The following is a 19,021-nucleotide window of genomic DNA, read 5'->3' as shown; positions in this document are numbered from 1 at the left end:
CTGCTGTCAAAGGAATTTTCCGTAAACATAGATAAGAACATACGACTCTCCTACTCATCCACCTCCAGTGGCCTCCTATTGTTCTAAAATAAAAAAAATATAAACTATTCTCTTTAACTTTTTTAAAAGCCCAATCCAACCTGGTTTCAAGTTATCTTTCTAGCTTCCTTAAACATTACTGCCTCTCCCACATTCTGTTATATAGTCAAACTAGTTTTCTCTATGCTCCTCATGTCATGATAAATCTGTTTTTAACGGAAAGAGGCACAAAAGTCCTAGCATAATCCGTTGATTGGTAAGGCTAGCAATTGTCAGTAATAGAGGTCAATGGCTCTTCAGTGACCGGAGACTCACCCATACAATCAGAGCATCTTTTTTATACAGTTTGATTATATATGTTCATTACATAATGTCAGCTGGTCCCAACTAAACTAAGATTGTGATTGGTTCATAATTAGAGTGACTTGCAAAAGGGGTCTTCCAGGTCCCAAGGTGAAAGGGGCATAGAGTTAGTCAGCATCCTTGGAAAGTCCCCAATCCCACCCTCCCCTGTACTACAGGAACCCAGTGCTAGGAAAAATATCCCATGACCAGGCGGAATCACCCTTCATTTATCTCGTCTCCTTTAGGTGGTAGGTTCACTCCAAGTGATATGCACAGTCTCCTATTAAGTATTATACTGCTCAAAGTTATATATATATATATATATATATATATATATATATAGTCTCCTCTCCTATTATCAGACTACCAAAGCCTATACAAAATAATTCTAAATCTGCCTTTAGAAACTAGTTATAATAGGTATTGCTGTGATTAATTAACTACTAATGAATTACTAATCAATCAATAATAAATTTCAGACTCATCTATAACACTTTCTCTCCTGTCTCCATATCGTTATATTGGTCGCACATACCTGGACGCTCTCCTTCCTTCCGCCGGGAAGAGAGCCTCTCTTCCTCTGAGACGTCGTTCAGACATCATCTTCTGGGTAAGTGGTCTGTGATCTCCCTAACTGCTGGTTCTCTCCCTCCCAAACTGCCACGTATTTAACTGTTCTGTATATGTTTACATTTGTTAAGTACATATTTAAACCGCATTTCTCTCTCTCTCTCTCGCCCTCCTCTCTCTCTCCATACGTATACGTACACACATACATACATACACACACATGTACACACACACATATATACATACCTACATACATACACACACATATACACACACACATACATACATACATACATACACACACGTACACACACACATATATACATACCTACATACATACACACACATATACACACACACATACATACATACATACATACATACATACATACACACACATATACATACATACTTGTTGTCTCCCTATTTAGGATGCAAGGTCATTCTGAGCAGGTATTTTCTCCTTCTCTGTGCTTGTACCCCCAGGCATAGCACAGGATCCGGCACATAGTAGGCATTTAATAAACACTGACTGGTGAGCTGAATGAGTATCTGACAAGTACAAAATCCTATTCTAAGGGTAAGGGCAGATACATATATTGGGGAACAGCATCATCATGGTCCCTTGTCCTACCTTAAATGAGCTTCAGTTTTAGTATAGTAGAAAAAGGCATGTATGCAAATAACTATGAGGCACAATAAGTTATGGTAAATTCATAAGAGATATAATAAAAGTACTCTGACACTCAGAAGAAAGAGAGAACCCTTCCAACCGGGATACTATTTAATAATAGTTTTGCTGTCTGACTATTAAATAAGTAGTTAACTAAAACCAGGAAATTCCTCTTATGAATGTGAATACGTCTTTGATCTTATTACTGGCTTGGTGAGTTAAACTGTGCCTATCTGAAAATCAGTGAAGATGGGGTCAGGCACTTATAGCACATGGTTTATAGTTATACTGAGTCATTGACCTATTATTAAATAGAGATCACAACATAACGAATATAGATAAAATAAATTTAACATAGATAATATTTAAAGCTAGCATTTAGAATGGTTTAAGACTTATAAAGTGCTTTACAAATATTATCTCATTCATTCCTTACAAGTACCTGGGAGGTAGGTGCTAATATTATTCCATTTAAAGATGGGGAAACTAAGGCAGAGAAGGTCGTCAGTTGCCCAGGGATACAGAGATAACGAGAGTCTGAGGCTAGATTTGAATTCAGCTCTCCTGACTCCAAGTCCAAACCTCTACTTACTGACCCACTAAGAGCTAGCTGTCCTTAGCTCCCTTTATGAAAAAAAGGATAATGGTAAAAACCAACAATAATAACAGCGGAACTCATCAAGAAATCACTAATAGAATAAGATTCTATTTTAAACATTTTATCATGACTTTTTTAATCTCCAGATAAAACAGTCATGACAATAATTACTATGATGCGCCCCATTGCCCTCCAGTTTGGAGCCTACAGCACCTACACCCAACCCTGACACAGCAGCAGGCGGCCCTGGGAGCAGCTCCAGGTGCCTACCTAAGTCCTGTGGCCACTATGGTAGTTGTGCTGCCATCAGTGCCGATGGGTTGATTGCACTCATGCTTGCCAACACTGCTATGCCTGTCTCTCCCACCCCTGTTGCTCCGAGGGTGAATGGTTACAGCTCTGTGCCCACATAACCCACCGGGCAGCCAGCCCCTGACACCCTTTATTAATGGTGTCCACTTCTATCCAACCCAGAGCCCAACTGCTCCCGTGGGCCCCCTCCGGCAGGCTGATGCTAGCACCTGGTCATGCCTGCCTTCCCTCAGCCTCCAGCCTGAGTTATCCAGCAGTCCCTTCCATGCTTCCCGCTCCCCCTCTGTAACAGCAGCAGTGAAAAGGCCCTGGTGGCTGCCACATCTCATCTATCACCTGCCCCAGGAGTTCACTAGCTCTGAGATCCTTCAAATTTTGTCCCCTTTGGCCGTGTCATATCTGCCAAGGTCTTTGTCAACCCAGGCCACTAATCAGAATAAATGCTTTGGCTCTGTGAGTTTTGACAATCCAACCAGTACACAGGCTGCTACTCAGACCATGAATGATTTCCAGAATGGCATGAAGCACCTCAAAGTCCAGCTTAGGCAGCCCAAGGATGCCAACCACCCCTACTGAGGGGCAGTAGGTCTGGAGATACCAGGGGAATGGGGTATTCTCCCAATTCCCTGCTCCATTATTGACCACCCCCCAGTCCTATCTGCAATCTGCTCTGGCCCTTGTTTGGGGTCCTAAGGGACAGCTGCTTCATGAGTCCTGGGGAAACAGGACACCTCCACTTATCCTCACCCCTTCAAAAATAAACAATTTTCTTCTCCCTTGATGGTCACCATAGTCTTGAGGAGAATGGTATGACTGAGCCCCAGTATTCATGTGAGCCCCAACCTCCTCCCCAGGTACCTGTTTGACCTGTTTGCAGAATAAGACACAGCTCAATGTATTCTAAGGCATCTCTTTTTTTTCCTGCCAAGGTGTGGTACTTGTGCCCTGGCACCTCCAATGCCCAGCCTTCTTCCCCCATCTCTCCTCATTAGGGGCTACTTCCTCTATCTCTTGAAATATGCAGACTCTCAGAAGAGGAACAAGGGACTCAGATGCCCCTGTTACCAGTCTCTCCTCCAATCTTGGAGTTTCCCAGCAGCTATCCCCCTCTCACTCTTCTACCCCTATAAGAGCTAGGACATTCCTATACTTGGTCCTCAGTCCCTAAAGCTCACTGTCTTCCCAAGGTCCCCACTGCCCATCTCCTACTCAGCTACAGAGATCTTTCCCCCTCAACAAAAGACCTCCCCCCTCCCCCAAATAATATTTACAGTCTCTGTTGATCTCTTTCCTATAAATATCACATTGGTGCCATAGCCAGCTGGCTACCATCTCTCTTGCTGGGAGTTCAGACAATGTTCCCTCTGGATTTTTTTCTTTCTTAATTTTTTCTATTTGGTTTGAAGGTTAGGAGTGGGAAGGGGCATCTGTGGGAAAAGGGGAGGCTCTGCTGGAGGGATTTATTACCTGGTAATTTTCTATAGGAAAAGATTTTAGGGGGAGTGATGGGGAGGATAGGGGATGAAATGTGAAGGGGAACCTGGGAAGCCTAAATGTCAGTTCTTAGTGTTTAATTTACTGCATTTTTCTTTCAACAAGTTGATTTTTTCTGTCTAACTGAAGAAAAAAACTTTAAAATAAAAAAGATGTTGAGCAATTCTATATCACTTTTTGGTTTGCCATGAATTTTCATCATAGGGACTCTGTGTGAGTGAAATTATGTTATTACATGTGAGGAGATTAAGGTTCAGAGAGAATCAGTGACCTATGTGAAGTCTTACAAGCAGTACAGGTGTGGTCCAAATAAAGACGACACTCATTTTCCCCGAAGTTCATACTGTCACTTTGTATACACACACATATGTGTAAGCATATGTCTATATGTAGATATTTATGTAGATATACATGATAAATTATTCGGTTTGTTCTTCAGTCATCTTTAGTTGTATCTGACTTTTGGTGGCCCCACTGGGGGTTTTCTTGGCAGAGATACTGGAGTGGTTTGCCATTTCCTTTTCTAATTCATTTTACAGATGAGGAAACTGAGGCAAACATGGTTGAGGTACTTGCCCAAGGTCACATGGCTAATAAGTATCATGAAAATGAGTCCTCCTGACTTCTGACCCCATACTCTATCCACTACTCTGCTAGATGCCTTATGTTAAACACATATGCATAAAAATGAATATGAGAGATGCCACCTACTTAGAGCACTGGTATCAAACGCAAACAGGGGCTAGTCGTCTGTACATACAGGTCCCTGTACATATGGGCCACATGTTGACTTACTTTTAATTTTTTTGTAATTAATTTATTTTTAGTTTTCAACATTCACTTCCATAAGATTTTAAACTTTAAATTTTCTCCCCAAGATGGCATGCAATTTGATATAGGCTCTACTTATACATTCGTATTAAACATATTTTCACATTAGTAATGATGTAAAGAAAAATTAGAACTAATGGGAGGAACCATGAGAAAGAAGAAACAAAACAAAACAACCAAAGAAAAGGAGAATAAAAAGCATGCTTCCATCTGCATTCAAACTCCAAAGTTCTTTCTCTGGATGTGGATGGCATTTTCCATCATAAGCCTTTTGGAGTTGTCTTAGATCCTTGCATGGCTGAGAAGAGCTAAGTCTATCAAAGTTAGTCATTTCACAATGTGGCTGTTATGGTGTACAATGTTCTCCTAATTCTGTTTATTTCACTCAGTGTCAGTTCACAGAAGTCTTTCCAAGTTTTTCTGAAGTCTACCTGCTCATCATTTCTTATAACACAATAGCATTCTATTGCAGTCATATATCACAACTTGTTCAGCCATTCCCCAGTTGGTGGACATCCCCTCAATTTCCAATTCTTTGCTTCCAAAAAAGAGCTACTATAAATATTTCATGTGGGTCCTTTTCCCATTTTTTATGATCTCTTTAGGATACACACCTAGAAGTGGTATTGTTGGGTCAAAGGGTATGCACAGTTTTATAACCCTTTGGGCAAACTTGACTTGCTTTTCAGAAGTGACATTATATTTATTTCATTTTTATCAATTTTGTTAAATATTTCTCAATTATACTTTAATCTGGTTTGGCTGCATTTGGGAGTGTGGTAGACCACATCTGGCCTGCAGGTTGCACGTTTGCCACTGTTGCTGTGGTGGACAGAGTGTTTACCCAGAAGTCAGGAAGACTTGGCTTCACATCTTGCCTCTGACTCACACTAACTATGGGAACATGGCTAAGAGTTTTAGTATTTTTTTTAGCACTCAAAGCCACTCTCTAAAATTATAAGTTACAGATAAGTTGCTACCGGCATGGGTAGAGGGATTTCCATACCAAGAGCTTCCCATACCATTCTCAATGAGATTTTAGGTCAAGGCCAAGTATAATAAAGGATCTTATTTTAGGAGTATTCAGTATAGTCAGTATATTCAGACCCATATAGGAAGTATAGGTGCCAGGTCAGACCTAGTTCTGACTTCAAGTCCAATGACCTTTTCCCTATACCATGTTGCTTTCTGTACATATACTATAACATTAAGGATATTCCTTTCACATGGCACATCATAAAGTAGATATGCTCATTCCTGTTATTAAGGTTACATGAGAACTCAAATGATCTGTGATTCTGTCACTGTGGATAACTCCCAGGGTGGGACCTCCCTCTCTCAATTTATGTCTAATGATTAGATAAATCTTACTTAGGGGTTAGTTTGAGACATAAAAATTAAGTAACTTCCCAAGGATGACACAGCTCGTAAGTACCAGAAATGGGCTTTGAACCTGGGTCTTCTTGGCTTAAAGCCCCACACTCTATCCATCATGTCACTCTGCCTCTCTGTGTTTTTAAGTTACAAGTATTACGTAAATGCTACGTGAGAGCAAAAAGCAGTGCTTTGTATCTGTCCTCTAGAAATTCTATCAGAATCATTTCATATTCATCAGGTAGTAATAGGGGGATGGGTTTCACATCATGAAATCTTCTTCTCTCATCATTTAATTCACTTGCTAGTATTATATTGTGACTTGGGGCTGAGTAGCCATGCTTTTATTTTTTATTTTGAGGAGCCTTGTAATGGATGGCTTTCACTACTACATCTCTCTCTATTGAAGCTCTTTTTTTCTTTCAAGGTCCAACTTTCAAGGTCCCACCTGTGCTCAGCTCCATTTCCCCTTTACCCAAGGAAGACAGACTTTTCCTGAAGTCCTTCTAAATTATCTTGCCTTGAAAAAATAGTTCACTCTGACTCTTTGTGTATTCTGTCACTCCAAAATTCTTTTAAAGGCTTGATTTAATGTTTCTGAGGGAAACTGGAGAGAGCTCAGGCAACTTCCTGGCTTCTCTCTGCCATCTTGACTCCACCCTCTCTGTATGGCCAATTTATCTAACTTATATGATGATCAATAGTATATGTATTTCCCCTCTTGATTAGTTGATTAGATTGGAAGCCTCTTGACAGCAGGGACTTAGTCATATCTATCTTGATTTCCATTTACAATTATTACAGGATGTGAAATGAAGTTTGTTGAACTGAATTAATGAAGAGGAGCTAAAAGGATAACTGAATTATTTCAACAATATGCAAAATAATTTGGTAATTTATAGAGGAAAATTAATTTCTCTCCCTAAACCACATGCCCTTCAACAGTTCAAGTAATTCTGTAATGTGAATCTGATACAGCAAAATTCCTACAATAGGCCATCCTCTAACTTTATCTGGGCAAGGTCCAACATTAATCGCTCGTGTTAACTATTGTCAACACAAATGTACACATTCATTTGACATGTGAAGAGGTTCTGATCTAGTGATTTTGTCTTTATGGATCAATGGAAAGATGCAAGAAAGAATGTTACCAATTAGAAATTTCACAAGCAAATGACACTGTCAAAAGTGGAGCATGAGCGCATAAAAGACAGAGACATGTATGAACATGAAAATGCACAGGTCATGGAATGAGAAGGAAAGAGGTTAGGCAGATGGTTCAAGTGATGCATTTATAGCTAGAAAATAATAAAAGTAGGAAACTATGGGTAGTGTGCTGGGTAGATGGACCATCTATGGAGCAGTTATGGAAATATATGGACAGGTATGTAAGTATTCAATCATAAGGCTAGTTATTTGAATTATCATAATTATACCTTCAGATCATTAACTGCACATAGGCCAATGAGGGTCAGAAAATATTGATAAATATTCATATATTCCCAAATATGATAAACTAATATTAACAAGCAAAGCTGATTTCATGCAGTTTGGGGACCAAACCCTCAATAATTTTAGCTGGGAGTTGAAACTTTTGAGACTGCTATTCCAAACCTCCATTTCAACGTCAAGCCCATTCCTCCAAATCCCCCCACCTACATATATAGGGGATTTCAAATTATTTTCAGGCTAAAAAATGAAATCACAAGAAACTCCAGAGTCTGCCGCTACTTCTTATTTTGTGATCTTAGATGAATAACTTCCCTTCTGAGCCTCAGTTTTCTCTCTTGTAAACTGAGGGAGTTGAGACAGATGATCTCAAAGATTCTAGCTTTAAATGTCAGCAGTTCTGTGAATTGCCGTAGACTGCTTATCTACAGCTCTCTGAATGATTAGAAGCAAAGGAAAACCCAAAGTATTATAGAGCAAATAAGTTTTTGAGAGGGTAGGATGAAGCAGGGGGTAGGATTTGGAACAAAATGTTTCTTCTAAGCCTAGTGACAAGGAATTCCATTGTTCTGTTATTTTAAGTCCCTTTCCTCAACCCACTGAACCCATTCAAAATAGATGTTTCTTTTCCTTAGATAGTTCTAAATAACTCTGGTACTACATAAATTGTCCATGACATAACATGTCTGACCAGCACCCAGAGACATTTCAGACAGATATTGGGCATTTTCTTGACTTTCTTCCTTAATGATGCCCTATCCCAGATACTTTCTTTTGTCTGGTTTGTCCTTCAGTGAATAGATATTCCTCCACAACCAGGGGAGAAAATCTTGGTTGATTTCTATCTCTGAAGAAGAAAATGTAAGACAAAAATTTCAAATGTGTTAAAGCCAAAGGGAAAGCTATTTGCATGACCTTATGCTCCCTTCCTCATCCTCTCTCCTATCCTAACCCCTCCATCCCCCAGGTTCTGCAGTGTTTTTAGCTGAGATGCAGTTAGCTTCAGGCTATCCTTGCTCTGTAATTTGGTGGTAGGATTGCCATATCAACACTACAATTTTCTTAGCCTTCTGTCAAAACCTTCCAAATCCCTCATCTCCCTTAACTCTTGTGGAGTGAAAGCCTTCAATAGAGTAACAAAGTCATGTTTTTTACAGCAAAGAGTTAGGCATCCCCATGTCAAGGATTTGTCTTGTGCAGTCTAACCTTCCAGTTTCCTCATCTGTTCACTAAGGAAAGCAACACTCCCATCATAATAAATTTCAATGAGCAGTTCACATGCACCTTTTATAGGGAATCTTTTCTGATTCGATCAGCCACCAGGTTCATCCTATAAAAATATTACAGTTATTTCTTCTACTTCATGGGGGTTAGCACCCCCATGGCATGGCATGACACCCCCAAGATCTGGAAAATCCATGTAAAAATTTTTGGCCCTCCCTTTGTACCAGAGGAGAAGTCTGAACTATTATAGTATTAAAAGATAAAATATACTAATGTTATATAATGCATTTCTGAGTTTCTGATTTTTTTCTTCAGGATTTGCCAGCCTTCGTGTATCATCTGAAGCTTCTACAAAAATCCCCCTAAATTCCCATTTAATTTCTTATGCGGACCTGTGATATATCAAAACCATGATGGGGAAAGTCACAGTGTAGAGGGAATAACTGTACTTTGTATTTATTTTGTAAATCCCTACATACATGTGACCACTCACATCCCCACCCTAGTAGAAAGTATGCACTTTGAGGGTAGGGTTTATTTCTGGTTTTGTCTTTGTGTCCCAGCATGTAGCATAGTGCGAAGCACATAGTAGGCACTTGGCAAATATCTGTTGATTGATTGATCTGGATAAAGTGCTTCATTTTACAGTGGAGACTACTGAGGTAAGGAGAAAGGAAGGGGCCCATCAATGTATTAATAAGCCTTGGCTGGGTAATGTGGATGGAAGTAAAGTGAAAGGTCCAAACCCAGATCCAAGAGAGTAAATACAAGCTTTGCTGAGGTCAAAGCCAGAGGTATCCCGTCCAGACGGCTAGGCAGGAGGTAAAATGAAATTGAGAGAAAAGGATTCAAGGTTGAGGGGAGGTCTACATGGAACAGAGCCAGGGAAGGACCATGGAAGGGAGAAGCACAAGCCTGGGGACTGACAGTTTGTCTCACTCAAAGAATAAGCCTGAGTGTCTTTTTATGGTGATGGTAGGCTAACCGAGCAGCTGTGGGCCTGGAGAAGAATTAAATAGATGCTTACATAAGAGACTATAATATAACTTCAGCTGCTACTGTTAATACTGAATTGATTCACAATGCAACATTCACTTCAAAGCAAACACAAAATGGAATAGCAGAAAGAGAGCTGGAACCAGACTCAGGAGACATGGGTAAAAATCCTGACGCTGACACTAACTAGCAATAAGCTTCTATTTCCTCATCTATTTAAATAAGGATGATAATACTTGTTTGCTGTAGTATGAAATGATGGGTGAAAGGCCAGACTTAGAGACTGGAAGATCTGCGTTCAAATTCTATTTCTGACAAGCTATTTGACTCCAGGAAAAGTTGCAGACTCAGGTGGCCCATTGGATATGGCACTGAGCCTGAAGTCAGGAAGACCTGAGTTCAAATCCAGTCTCAGACACTTACTAGTTATGTGACCACCCCCAAATGCTATCTCCCTCAGTTTCCTCAACTGTAAAATGAGGATTAAAATAGTACTAACTCCTAGGGTTGCTGTGAGGATCAAATGAGATAATATTTGTAAAACACTTTGCAGTGCCGGGCACGTAGTCGGTACTCTATAAATGCTTTCCCTCCCCTTCCTTCTCAGTGGGCCCAGACAACTCTCTAGACTGTAAATTGCAGATGATTTACATCAGTGGAAGGACAGGAATTTTCTTCATAGATAAAATCACAGTTCAAGACACAAAATAAAACCCCTGAATTAGCAATCTCAGAGAATTGTGAGAAAAGCACTTCATAAACTTCAAAGCTTTTTGAAATGAGAACAATTGTTGCTGTCATTATCTTTATACCAGTAGAGAAATGACCTTCTAGACAACACCTCCCAGAAAGGATAGCTTTTTAAAAGTCTGAACCCATGGCTTTATTTTTCTTCATCCTGTTGCAGTTAGCCCAGAACAGAAAAACTGAGGAGATGGTGAGACACCAGAGAGAGCACAGGGCATCTCTGACATAAAAATCTCGTAGGAGATCTCTTAGTGATTGCTTCTTAAAAGATCTATTTTGTGATTACTGACAAGCAGATGTCATCTTTAGTAACACAGAACAAGGAGAAAAGAAAAAAAAACAAATTCAGTTTTCTGGGAAATTATAAACATTCAGATTCTACCCTTAACGTGTAGTACAGAAGTTGAGAGACTGGGATAGTAGTAGAGTAGTTTTATAACCAGGCATTTCATTTGTTAATGAATGATGGTCTCAGTGACTGATTGATGATGATGATGGTCATATAACATTGTTAATAGCTACCATTTCTACAGTATTTCAAGATTCATGAAGGGCTTCCTTATAATGTCTCTGGTGTAGGGAATTTAAGTATTATGTCCATTTTACAGAATGAGAATACTGAGACACAGAGAGGTAAAGTGATTGTTTACAGTCAAATAACCAGTAATTGCAAAGGCAGGACTTGAACCCAGATTTTCTAATTTTGTGCCTAGCAGTGTTTTATTATACCATGAGTCTTTGAATAGGAAGGAAGAATAGAAGGTAGGAAGAAAGGAAAGAAAAAATCAAGGGTTAACAATGATCCAGGGATTATGCTAAGTATTTTACAAATATTATCATATTTGATCCTCACAACAACCCTGGGAGGTAGGTACTATTATTACACCTATTTTTTAGTTGAAGAAACTGAGGCAAAGAAGTTAAGTAACTTGCCCAAGGTCACATAGCTCATAAGTATCTAGCCATATTTGAACTCAGGTCTTCCTGACTCTCTATCCATTGTCCTATGTTTCTTTTAAAGATGTCTACAGTGTTCCCTTTGATAATATTCATTCACTTAACTTTGGGTACTGTGTATAGCTACTGTGCTAAGTGCTAAGGGAGATACAAAATACTGATATAATGATTGGTACATGGTAGGCATTTAAATTTAAAAAAAGTTTAGTTGGTTGATAAAACACACGCCCTGCCCTCATGAAACTTACAAGTCTAACAGTAGAAATGACATACAGAGACACATGAAATAACAACAGATTATATTTTATAATATATTATGTTATTATAATTATATATAATATATTATAAGATATAATATATTATATATAATTATAATAACATAATATATTATAAAATATATTTTTAATAATAGTATAATGTATAAAAATAACATGCAACGGGATCAGAGTGGTACAAATAAAATATTATCTGAGGTCTGAAAGGGAAAAAACCCTTACAAATCAGGGGAATCAAGTAAGGCATTACAGAATCAGTGACATGTGAATTGGGCTTTAAATGATGAGTAAATTCTTACTGGCTAAATGCGAAGATTTAGCAGTTTGGAAGGTCCAGAGATTAAGGCCCTTTGACTGTGGCTCTCTATTAGGAGGTAGCTCACTTTCTGGCAAGTAACTGCAGCTCTACCCATTGAGATACTGCCTGTAAGAGTGAATAGAGAACTTGCTTTGGAGTTGGGAAACTCTGGGTTTGAGTTCTAGTCATTTAACCTTGAGTCAGGCAGCTCTCTATAAGGAAGCTGTAGAAAAAGTTGCTTATCTGCATTGACAGAGGATCTGTCCTCCCCTCAGCACTGATAAAGTCTCAGATGGGTTAAAAATTTTTTTTCGTTAAATTTTGTTTAAAAAATTATGTTAAAAAGTCAAAACTTCTATGTCTCCACCAGCTAAAAGTTTGTCCTTCCTTCAATGTCCAGTTCCTGTGTTACTTCTCCTATGACACTTGCTAGTCCCGCTAGCTAGATGTGATCTCCCTCTGCAATGGAACCCTAATATTTTAGTTTTGTTTCTCCTATTGACTAATCATAGTCTAACTTGAAATATATTGGTGGATCTTGCTTAATAAATCATGGGGGTGAATTGTGTCATTGAGCACAGAAGCTGTTTCATTTTTTCTTAAGAGTTTAACACAGTGCTTGAAAGGTACTAAGTGAGCACTTGTTTCTTTCCTTTCCATTTCTTTGTTTCCCAAGTGCCCAGCACTGTGCCTGGAATCCACCTGGTACTTGTTGAACTAATAAAATATCTATTAAATGCCTCCTTACTAGATGTTCAGCATCTTGAGGCTCTTTCTTTGTATCTCCATTACCTAGGACCATGTGAATTGCCAAGGCTTACATATAGTAAACATTGAATAAGTTTATCAAATTGAAAAACTGACCTACTCACTGTTGCTCATTTCACTTCACCTCTGATAGACTTTACCTTCTGCTTTTTCTCCCTTCATGCTTCTGTCCATACTCTTTGACCCTCCTAGGAAACCCACTGCTCTCTGCTCTGCCAATCTAAGATCTTTTGTATCACATACTATCCAACTGAATTCCCACCTTCTTCTATCAACAAGCATTTCTGAAGCACTTAGTGTATGTGACAGACACTGGATGTGGTGCTGAGGGTACAAATACAGAGTGTAACTATCTCTGCTCACAATCAGTGAGGAAATCACTGAACACACCGATAAATACATTCCACACAAATGTAGAGGGAACAAATACAAAAGTATACCAAGTGATTAAATCTAAGGGAGTTTAGGAGGGAGGGAGCTGGCAGCTGGGGGGACCAGGAAAGGATTCATGTGGCAGATGGTGCTTGAGCTGCATCTTAAAGCAAGAGAGGGACTTGAAGCTCTCCCATGAAGCTTCATTACACCAGTTCCTCTGATCTCCTATAGTGCTGTCTATACCACTTGCTGTCTGGTCCATAATTAAAACTAATTATGCTGTGGTTTTTTAATTGAACTTTCTACCAAAAACTTAACACTGTTAAATAATTTTTCATGTTGATAGAATTGGGTAACTTGTACCTTCCAGGCCTTAATTTATTCATCTATAAAATGAGCAGGATTAAATGGTCTCTAAAGTTCCTTTTGCTGGTAACTGAGTTAGCCTGGAAGTGGCTTGATGGAAACCTGGAAACCAGGGTATGGTTTTATTTTCATTTTTTCTCCTAGCATTCTTGAATCAGTCATTTCAGAAGGATCTTAGTTCCTTTTTTTCCTTAAGAAAAAAATATAAAGAAACAATAAGGAATAGGGATGAGTTCACATGCTAGGCTGACCTTCCATGCATACAAAAAGCATGTCAATGTTGTAAGGGATTTTAAAGGGAATCTAATCTAGGTCCCTTATTTTTGGGGAAACAAATGCAGAGGAGGAAGTGACTTATTCAAGGTCACATAGCATTCTAGTTTGTGACTCATGCCTAGAATGGATATTTCCTGCCTCCCAGTATGAAATACTGAGGGCAATAGTGTGCGAGAGCACATTGCTGGAGAGATGGAATTGCAGTCAAGAAGGTTCAAATCCACCTCTTAGCTTTACTAAGTATGTACCCCTAATCAAATTTCTTCACCTCTCAGAGATTCAATTTCTGGAAAAGTGAAAAGCATCATGGTATAGAAGAAAGAGAGCTCACCTCAAAGATAATAAGAGCTAGATCCAAGCCCCACCTCTGGCACAGAATGGCTGCTCCCTTCACTTCTCTGTGCTCTTGCAGAGGTGCCCACCTGCTTCATTGGTAAGAGCTTCCTCACCTAGAAGTTCCCTATGCCAATGAAATTACAGATCTACTCCCCATTCCCTTAAAACCTCTAGTATTTGCTTCAAAACAATTCAATGGTTGAACTGAACCTTACTTGAAAAATGATGAAAAAGGATAAAAAATAGAGAGACTGGTCTAAACACAGATATCTTCACTCATTTTATCATCTCACCCAAGGCCAAAGATGCCCTGATGATGGTCCACTTGGCATCCATCATGTGATCACAGTTCGAGGTCCAAGCGCTGCCTCAGCCCCTTTTGAATTATGTGTCATTAGGCAAGTCACTTTACCTCTGATTCTCAGTTTCCTCACCTGTCAAAGGTGATAATAATACATCCAGTACCCACTTCCCAGCATTGCTTTGAGGAAAGTGTCTTGTAAGCCTTTAGGAGCTATATGATATGAGAGTTTTTAAGCATTTACTGTGCACAAACACTGCTATATAAGTATGAGCTGTTACTTTATTTTAAAAGGTGAAACATCCTGTTTCTTACTGAATTTCTTAGCAGAATTACACCCCGATTTGTCTCCCCTATTATTACAGTACTCTAACCTTGCTCAGAACAAATGCCTCCCACTCTAACCCAAATCGGGGATGGGTCAATGGGTTTGTGCAAATATTCCAATAAAAAAAGGTCAAGTAATCTTAAAAATAATGGTCAGAAAGGGTGTGGCCCAAACTGGTTTCTCCTTCTTTGGTTCTGTTGACTGGTTTTTACAAATACTCTTTGACTGAGTTGTGAAAACAAAATAAAAATATTAGAAATTCAGTCATCTAAAGAGCAAAGGAAGCAGGGGATGGTAAGAGTATAGAAATAGTAAGTGCATATATATACATATATATATATATATATACACACATATATTTCAGCTAAATTTCAGTGATCCATAAAATTTTTCTTGCATCTAGAAACAAATCAAAGTGATTGCAGAGCAGTGCTCAAGGGATACATGATCTTTAAAGAAATTCTGCTGAAGGAGAGATGATTTCACCGAACCACAGAATTCCAGAGTGGGAAGGCATATTACAGAACACAGAATAATGATGATGACAACAGGATGAGGCAGAGTGTAAGAGCTGGGAGGGATCTTAGAACATAGAACATGGACTGTCAAATGCAGAAGAGAACTCAGAACCTAGAATATATAACATCAGTGCTAGAAGAGACCTTATAATGTGGAACATGGGATTGTCAGAGATGGAAGAGATTGCAAAACTTGTAACATGGAATGTCAGACCTTGAAGGCATATTAGAACATAAAATAGCACAGCTGGAAGAAACCTTCCTAGTTCGTATATAAAGTTGCCTTAATATATAGTTGTTTCCCAAGGTTTCTCCTTCCTTAATGGCCATGAATCACTTCATAGTGTGATGGTTCTGATGTGCAACACTTGGATGCTTTTCCTGGGTTATGTGGCCACACTTTCAATATAAACTGGCCAGTTAGTAGGATAACCCTTTTTCTGGCTGCTCAAATAAATCCAAAGCAGATCTGCAGAGCCTACTTTCTATCAGGGTGTTATTTTGTTTTAATTTTTTCCCCTAGCATTTTTGAAACAGTCCTTTTGGAAGGATCTTTGCCTGCAATGATTCCAACATCATTTACATTAGTTCAAGATGCAGGTCCATTTCAGCAAGGTTTGACAAAGCCAGAGACTTATGTCTAAGTCAGTGATATTGCTGTTGACCTCACAAAATTGCTAGAGGATAAACTTTATAAATTCATTGCCACTATGAAAATGTGATCTGGAGAGGCAGTATAGTGCAGTAGAAAGGGCAATGGGCTTGGAGTCATGAATTCAAATCCTAATTCTGCTACTTACTAGCTATATGACCTTGGGCAAGTCACTTTACTCCTATGAGTCCCATTTATAAAAGTGGGGATTGCATGTTTACTTGTATGGGTGGGGAGGGAAAATTAATAAGTATTTATTAAGTAGTAGTTGCCAGGCATGAAGATAAATGAGGATATAAGCAAGATGTATACCCATATAAAATTGCATGCTTAGGGAGGGAGGGGGGAGAAAGGGGAATAAAATCTAAGTCTTATGGAAATGACTGTAGTAAAATTGAAAACAAATTAATAATAATAAAAATCGAAAAAAGTCCATAAGATGTACACAGAATAAATTAGATATAATTGAAGAAGAATGGTGCTAACATTACAGGGGCTCAGGAGAGGCTTCTTGTAGAAGTAAGAAGTCTTTAACTGGAAGGGAGCCAAGGAAGCCAGCGAGTGGAGATGGAGAGGGTAAAAATATTTTGTGGTGAACAGAGCGCCTTTATAAATCTGAAGACATTAGAGAAATATGAATGATTATTACATGATAAAATGTTCAGGTAACGCATTTTAAGATACAATAGTTTACAATTAGTAGGGGGAATGAAAACTGGGGTGACTAGATTCACATTTCGTGTCCTGGAACATTACTTGTATCACTCAGTGTTGATATTTCTATGCCTGTGATCACATTTAGAGATCAGATGAGGAAAACTAAGGCTCAGAGGGGAAGTGATTTGCCCAAACAGTAAGTGTCAGCAGCAGGATTGAGAATCAACCCTCATCTTTCAATTCCAAATCCAGGACTTTTCCTCTCCCCACCATTTCCAGCACATGCTGACTTATGGTTGCTTCCTTTATATGAAAAAAAATGACTAGTTCTGACAAACTGAAAAGCACCATCAGGTTTCACAACTGTTATGTCATTAAAAAAAATACCGATCCAGTGTTAATTAGGGTTCAGTTGTCAAAAGACCACTGCTTAAGGTAGGGGTGAAATCCACAGGTACCCCTTCCCCCACCACGAGCCCAAGGGCAAGCATAAAAACAGGAATTAAGAAACTCTTAACTCCATCCCATGCAAAGCAGCCCAGCTGCCGGCAAGCCAAGCAGAAATAAGCCCACACCACCAGCTCTGGCAGAAATACAGAAGACCTTCCCCAAAAGATGATTTTTAATCACAATAATGCAGTGACCTCTGACAAGCCAGGTTGTGGGTAGAGGCTTTTGGATGCTTCCTACCTTCAAAGGTAATGCTCCTTTTAGCTGTGTTAACTCTGAGGCTGTATTTGGATCCCTTTTCCCCAAGAGAAATTTCCTTCCCCCTCCTGGGAGGAGGGAGAGGAGAAAAACTGGCGCTGCTAGCAGTCTGTAAGGAAGATCAATTCTCACCCTTGTGTCGTTTCGTTGTAGATCTCGCCACCCAAAGCCTTGCTGAGCTAGCCCCAAACACCTGCTCTTTAGAAAGGGGGAAAATGCCGGCAGTCTTGTTGGGCACCCACCTCTTTATTTACAGCAGCTCAGGTATGATGGGGGAGTCTGTTGTTAGCAGAGCAGCAGTATAATAGGTATTTCAGCATCAGAATATACCATTCTGCCCCACAGCAGGCTCAAAGTTGCTACACCCTGCTTGGAGGAATTAGTCTCGTCTCGATGCTCAAGCTTCCAGCCCCAAAAGGAGAAGGGTGAAGGCAAAGAGGCTTCCAGAGTGGGCTGTGCACCTCCCAGAGCATCCTAGCAAGCAGCAGCTTAGGGGCAAACAAAAGCATCAATCTTCACTGCAAAAGCTTTATCCTTCACAGCACAGAAAGAGTGTTTTTTTTTCCTTTCTTGCTTCTCAGTCAAGACAGTCCCTTCCTCCCCCGCTAGGATTTAGCCAGTTCACCTCATTGGCAGGGTATGCTCTAGAGCTCCAATTGTCTGAATTTCCAAGGATATTTAATGCATGCAGATGCCCCCATTCTTGAGGCAATGTCTATGAGTCAGCATAGTCTAGTGGGAGAGATCTTAGAGCCAGGAGACCTGGGTTCAAATCTCAGCCCTGGCACTTACTAGCTCTGTAATAGAAGGCAGTGCACTTTTCTATGAACCTCAAATCCCCCCATTTGTATAATGCGAGTAAAAGACTTGGATCTTTCTTGCTTTGTTTTTTCACCATGGATAATATGGCAAAACGTTTCACATGATTTTACATGTATAATTATCACATTTCTTAACTTCACAATGGGTAAGGAATGGATGGGAAGGAGGGAGAGAAATCAAAACTCAATTTAAAAAATGAATATTAAAAATAAATAATAAATGGGGAGGGGGGATTGCACCACTGCACACTATGATCTGGCAGAATAATTGTGATAAAATCACTTTTGAGGATGTTTAAAACATCATCAGAATGGGAACTATTCCTATTAAAAGTACTTGAGCCTCCTATGTGGCTATGAGGAACTGATCCCTTAAACATGTCATATTGAAGAGCTTGGTTCTTTCTACAGTGCAAAAAAGTGTGCTAGGTTTGGAGTTTCTGAAGACCTGGATTTTTATCATGACTCTTCCACTCACTAATGGCATGACATGGGGCAAGCCATATCCCCTCACTGGCCCTCAGTTTCCTCATAATTAAAATGAAGAGGATGGACTGGATGATCCTCCAAGGATCTTTAAACCCTATTATTCCATGTGCGGATATGGGACTCCCATTGTGTGAGATAGAACCAAATCTTGAACCATGAGCTATGAAATGAAACTGGTTGATCAGAGAATCCACTCAGCTGGGGCAGAAAGGAAGGGAGAGAGAAAGGGTAGAAGTCAGCATGG

General features: G+C 39.5%; 1 protein-coding gene and 1 pseudogene across 1 annotated transcript in view; one reads left to right on the top strand and one right to left on the bottom strand.

The window, feature by feature from the left end:
• Positions 1 to 19,021, bottom strand: part of ABLIM2 (actin binding LIM protein family member 2) — a 226,249-nt gene that overhangs the window by 114,024 nt on the left and 93,204 nt on the right. The window lies entirely within an intron of this gene.
• Positions 2,401 to 3,113, top strand: LOC140510795 (CUGBP Elav-like family member 3 pseudogene; annotated as a pseudogene).

This window comes from Notamacropus eugenii, chromosome 6 (assembly GCF_028372415.1).
Source record: "Notamacropus eugenii isolate mMacEug1 chromosome 6, mMacEug1.pri_v2, whole genome shotgun sequence".
In the NCBI taxonomy this organism is placed as follows: Eukaryota; Metazoa; Chordata; class Mammalia; order Diprotodontia; family Macropodidae; genus Notamacropus; species Notamacropus eugenii.
This window is presented reverse-complemented; position numbering and strand designations above follow the sequence as displayed.